Here is a 6,602-nt window from a genome sequence, read left to right on the forward strand (position 1 = left end):
CTGCCATGTAACTCATGCAAAAACACCCTTATAAAATGTGCATGCTCTTGCYATGGGCATCTGGACACCTCTGTGATCATGGAGTTGTCTTCAAGAAAGCATCTAGGGTGGAACTAGCAGTTGAGTTCTAACACCAATGTACCTTAGAACACAGCAGAGCCCTGTGCTGCTGCATGTACAGCTCTCTCAGGAGCTGAGCACAACAGTGAGGCAATAGTGAGGCACTGCCCAGCAACCCACRGTGTGCCAGGCTGTTGCCCCACAGACCTTTGGAGCTGGCTTGCTTTCTCACTTTGTGCAAAAAGCTGTAGTGCTCCTTAATGAATTTCACTCTTGTTGTTTTGCTGTGCAGGGGACATAACATTTCTTCCCCTGGTTTCTTTTCTGTGAGCACCTTTGTTCTTACATTCTAAAAGAAGGGGATTACTTTCCCCTCAGCAGGGGTCAGCCAGAATTCAGCAGTGTTGCTAGGGCTTGGAGTTTGGCTCTCTCACCAGTGCTATCCGTTTGCTTTTCATGCTTCATTTGGTCAACATTCAGCAAGAAAACAATTTTCAGAGCACTTTCCACCTTTTTAAAGGAAACAACACTCTTTTTTTCCCAACTTGCCTTGCTCTTTGGAGACATCGATCCGTGCAATATTGCTCCTCACTGCAAAGCTTGAGCTAAAACTCTTTTCTGGAATCACAGAGTGGCAGAGAAAACACCTTTCGGTGTAAGTGCAGGGGGTTTTCCAGGTTTCCCCACAGATGAACTTGTCTCTTTGATCACAGCCAGAGGACTCTACAAACTTTAATGGGCACTGATGAAAACATTTCATCTATGTATCTGTCTATCTATCTATCTATCTATCTATCTATCTATCTATCTATCTATCTATCTATCTATCTATCTATCTATCCATCCATCTATCTATTTATCTATCTATCCATGTATCCATCTTGGTAGCTATCAAGGTATCAATGTATCTGTCTATCTATCTATCTATCTATCTATCTATCTATCTATCTATCTATCTATCTATCTATCTATCTATCTAATCTATCCATCCATCCATCCATCTATTGAAGGCCAGTAATTTCCCTATGTTCTTCTGGTGAAATCAAATGCAAAAAGCATTAAAGAAAACATAAAAGATCTATAATTAAACAAGGGTGAAAAATCCTAAAAGTTAACCCAAAGTCTCTTCCTGAGACTTTCTGTAACCTCAGTGACTGATGTAATTTGTCCTCAATCATTATTTGCCTTATTCTTTTCTGATAGTCCTTTTTGGATTTTTGTTTCTTTAAATCTTATCTCAAATATTCAGTAGAATATTTGTTTTCAGTAGAAGCTTTTGTTTTCTGAAATGAAAAAGGTTGGCACCTTCAAAATGTAATTTTCTGTTCCTTATTAAAAACTGCTTGTAGAATCTTTGKGGAAAGCTTTGTTTAGTTAGCTCAGCTGAGGGATTGCATGGGGCATCCTGACAAGTCTTTCAGATGAAGGGATTCATATAGATTATTTTGGTACATATATTTATATTTCTTCAGTAAGAAAAAGAGGTAATGACAAAGAGGTAATCCCCAAATTCTTTCTCTGAACCTGTGGCACATTTGAAATCGGTTATCACCTTCCACAATAACTTTCACTTTTGATTTTCCTCCATGTATCACTGCTGTACAACTGGCAGGGGTTTACTGCAATAAATATTTGTCTCAGTCAACTTTTCACTGCATGTGTTCCTGTGAATTTGCTAGATATCTCTTCCAGACTACAGATGATGATTTTTTTTTTTTCAGGGCACAAGCAGAACTTGAAAGAATGGAAGAGATCAAATACAGACAGGATTAAATTTAACATTTTTGCGGGTAATGCCTCTTCACACATTGGCTTGTTGCATACTCYATTGTTCTCCAGCTCTCAGCTCTTCACATGCATATTACCATGGGATCAGTCAGCTACCACAAATTAATTAGATAACAATCTAATACAGACTAGAGTCCTTAAAAGACTGAGAAATTTTATTCCAACAGGGTAGTAACACTGCTGTKCTAAAACAAGCAGAAGATAGAGGTGATTGAATCGTCATAAATTAACGAAGAACAAGGGTTAAATCACTCATTATTACTGGCTAAACAGCAATAAGTAGCAATCACAGCAGCTTCTAGGTGATCCTCAGTGCCAAACTAGTTTTGAAAGCTTCTAAAAATAGAAGGCTACCCAAAGGTTTCTGTCTTAGTTTCAGAAGAGGCTTCTGGCATTTAATTCAACAAAGAYGAAGATTATAGGTGTCAATGTAGAAGTGTGGATTGTGTTTAATGCAAAAGTCATATTGACCATATTACATCTGAATTACACCATTTCAGTAAATTGATATTGGGGGACAGTGAGATAAGTTCTGCTCATATTTAAGAGCAGGAGCTTAAATGTATTACTATTTCATGTCTTAAGCTCTTACAATTTAAACCAGAGTATTTTTATTCTATCAAGGCTACAGAAACTTTATTTCTGTGTAGTTTCAGGCTGCTATAAAAGAGGGAAATTGATTTTTTTTTTTTCCTGTGGAAATTTAATTTTTTCTGTGCAAGTAGAAAAGTCTCTCTGGTTTATGACAATCTGTAAAAATTGATTGCTTGCCTTAATGTAAACAGATGATAATATCCAGGATGACTGACATCTTCTATGTCCATGCACAACTCCCAGGGGACTCTACTTTTGACCATATTCTACTCTGTCTGCAWGTCCAACAGTTTAGAAAAATAACAAAGATTTCCACTTTCAATGGCCTTTCAGTAGTCTGCTTCATCCTCTGTGACTTCTGCTCAAGATAGAAAGAAGTTGCCTGCATCACTGCAAGACCACTGTTGTGTCACAAGTCAAAAGCATGAAAAAAATGTATGTTTGCAAAGGGACAGTCCTACCTATTCTCCACTTCCTTCTAGCTCAACATGGTAACTACCAGTGGTAGCTACTGCTTTTCCTGTAATGTCATTTTGGATTCCATTCAGGTTACTTTTAGTTATTCAGTCTCCTATTTTGTAATGTACTTTTTTTTTTTCCTTTAAAGTTATTAAGTATTTTATCCCCCCTCTCCACCCCACTCTCAGGTAATTCTTGCCTCCTTCAATTATCTCAACTTTCCTTTTTGAGCAGCAATAAACTTTAGTGAYAGCTATCAATAAAAACCCCAAGAGTTTAGGGGGAAAAGGTACACCAAACAGAATCCTGTTTATGCTCTAGCTAACTTTTTTTTCTCCTTTTAATAAACTCTTCTTCCACATCTACCTATGGAAGTTTTCTATTAGGGACTGACATAAGGTGATGAAAATCTGGCATGCCTAACCAAAAATTGTAACAGGATAAAAGTAAAATCTGTGATTAGAAAAAAAATTACTTCWCTTTGTTTGGCTTTCACTTTCTTGGCTTCTTTTCCACTCACCTGTGTAATTTTGCATATTAATTTAGATTCCTTAGGTTTTTWAAACTGTAGGCAGAGAACCTATATTTGTAAAACTGATGTAGAATTGACTCAGAGGAGTCAGCAAGAGGAGTGTTCTATATACTTGTTGATGTACAAATTCAAGAATCTTTAACTCCTGAAAGATATATATGCATCACTTAGCAGACACACATTACCTATCAGCACCAGTTTAAGTTAGTAAATTGAGCTATGAAAGTAAATGAACACCTCATTAWTTCAATTACTTTAAAAAACAATGTGAATATGTCTATGACTGTGCAGAGCATTCTCCTCCTACTGCTTCCTTTCAGGAGTTTTAAAAATCTTACAAAACTTCTTTAAGTGTGTCAATGCGAAAAGGTCAGCCAGCTTTGAGATTGGGTTCTTCCTGGAAGAAGAGCCCAAGACTTTCCTTTAAAATACATACAAGTGACACAAAGGTATGCATTGAACTTAAAAMAGTGTAAAAATTAATGGTTAACAGAATTTCAGATCAGCAGCACAAACATTTTTGAGAACCACTTCCTGCCCTCCAAACCTTTATTTTAAATTGTGCCTTGGAYTATGCTTCCATAATATGTGGGGATGGAACAGAGATCTCATTCAACTGAAATACTTTCCAACCGAGTTTTCCAACATAAATATTTAAGAGAGAGTACTTTTTGTCTGGTCTATGTGTTTCTCCAATGATTTTAGCAAGAAACAAGAGATTATTCAAACAAAGAGCTATAGCATTTGAAAATGCACTGAGAGAGGTCTTAATGGCAACCTAGATTTAATATACGGCACAGATGTAAGAGCGGATAGACTCAACATAGAAAATGAAAAATCCCAGAAATGCTGTAAAATGTGTATCTGGTAAAAAAATCTCTGAATATTTATGGTCTTCAATACACTTCAGTTTAGAACAGTTTCTCCTTCCTAGGAGAAACTATTAAGGTTGACACATTATTTATTTTTTAAAAGGCTGTGCTAAAATATTGTTGTAAGAAATTATTAAATGCTCAAGGCTAGGCATTTTTCATACATAAAAGTAGAAATGAGAGATATAGCTTTAAATTTGTATATTTGCTCATGTAAGTCAAAGAAATGCCAGCGTGCCTTAACCTGGCAATTTAGAAATAGGCAATTTTTGGTACTTGCTAAGAAAACCACCCAACRAACCAAAATAAACTGAACAGAAAAGTACCCCAGTAATGGCAGCGGAATGATCTGAAGAAACACTTTACTTGAACAATTCACAAATATTGGAGCCTGTTAAAAATCTCTTGCAAGCTATAAAGCTAACCCAAGTGCTTCTGGAGAAGTGACAGACAATTCCATGCAAAAACCTGGGACCTTTCAATGTTTCTGTTAGTGGTAAATAATGTTCATGGGCCAACAGAGCCAGACTCCTCACTCATGTTCATTACTGTCCACCTCAGCTGAAGAAGTGCCCATGAGGACATTCACAAGAGCTGGGCACAGCCCCAAACTCACTCATGATAGCATCTGGGCATTTTTAGTGAGGCTSTTGTAGGAATGGTACCTCACTGTCCTCTCTCCATGGAAGGTATTCTAGCAGAGCAAAGATAGCACATGCCAGCTCTAGGTCCCCAAAGCATTTCCATTTCCATTGACAAATCTCAGGRTAKCAGAAATGATGCAAGCAGCTTTGGGGAAAGGAAAAGGAATGGGAAGCAGGGGCAGGGAAGGCACTGGGAAGTTCAATATGRAATAAATATTAATATTACATATAAATAAAACCCCATCCTGGTATTTACTACCCAGCTAGATGTAAAATTAAGCAAACAGAATGAATATAAAATGTAATTTTATATGATTTTAGCAATAATAGTGAATCTACAGTTGCAGACAGAAACATTCAGTTTGGTGTCACACTTCGTGTTTCTCAGAGTAGAATGATCACATTTGAAAGACTGAAAGGGCAACACGTGACATGCAMAGTCATCCTTATGTCCTTATGTAAAGATTTGTTACATGTTTGCATTCTTCAAATATTGTATATTTGAAATGGTGCAAGCAGAGAACTAATCTCTTACCAGTAATGTTGAATTTGCTCCAAAACACACCAGTTCCACAATACTAAAAAATTGGTTAATGAAGAAATATTAATTGGTCAGATGCATTTACTTTGAATTATGACRTAGTTTGATGCCAGTTAGTAAGTTTGTCTGACATTCAAATAGAGGTTAGTGAGACTTTAACAGGTATTTCAYCAAACTTACAATAATGTATTTTATAACTTGGTTAGGAAAGATGATTCTGTCTTGYAGTACAAGGCTAGAAGTCCCAAATTTTAAATTCATCTTCTTTTGGAAAAYGGAAGAAAGTGGCCTCCTTAGGTGTACATGTGGTTCTTAGGGACATGTTTGARTGGTAGGATTTGCAGTGTTAGCTTTCCAGTTGGGCTCAATGATGTTAAAAGTCTTCCAATCAAAACGATTCTGTGATTCGCTATGTATTYCTTCTTTTGTGAAACAGTATTACTTATTCACTACAAAAGCATGGTAAACTATACCATAAAAATTCTTCAAGCATTTAAAAAAAAAATTAGTATTACACTGTCATTAGTAATTTGGCATACCATAAAAGTTATTTTAGCATCATACAATGCAGGAGCCTGTTGACATTTCACTAAGAAAAGCTCAATGTATTTTCTGTAAGCTGAAGTCAGTACTTTCAGGTTTCCATTTATTTGTTATACTCACTCCCTATGTGCAATACAATGACACTTCTATTACTTACTTCTGTCAAACTGAATTATCTTCAGTTTTCCAAATTTTTCTCCCTCTTCATGTGTGTGCGTGCGTGTTTGTGTGTGTGTGTGTGTACATATTCCTTACCTTAGGAAATTTTTCCCTTTGGTTATTCCTTTGGTGTGTTCAGGAACAACCATAGCTTCCATTCACAAGAGCTGAACAAACCCCACAGAATTCMTGCTGAGCTAGAATCTGCTGGTTTAATTCCCYGCTGGGAGTCTGCCAGTTGGGAAAYGCTGACCAGCAAGTACAGGTCTTAATTACACAAATCCAGAAGCTGCTGCCAACCTTTCCCCATTGAGAAGCATTTGTTTTCTAGTGTTCTTCTTGATGAACAGATTATCACACAAACATAATTTATTGCTGCTTTATATTGTAAGCAATTAAATGAAGAAACC

Source organism: Malurus melanocephalus, unplaced genomic scaffold (assembly GCF_030028575.1).
Source record: "Malurus melanocephalus ecotype Western Australia unplaced genomic scaffold, MMel_1.1 scaffold_29, whole genome shotgun sequence".
Classification (NCBI taxonomy): Eukaryota; Metazoa; Chordata; class Aves; order Passeriformes; family Maluridae; genus Malurus; species Malurus melanocephalus.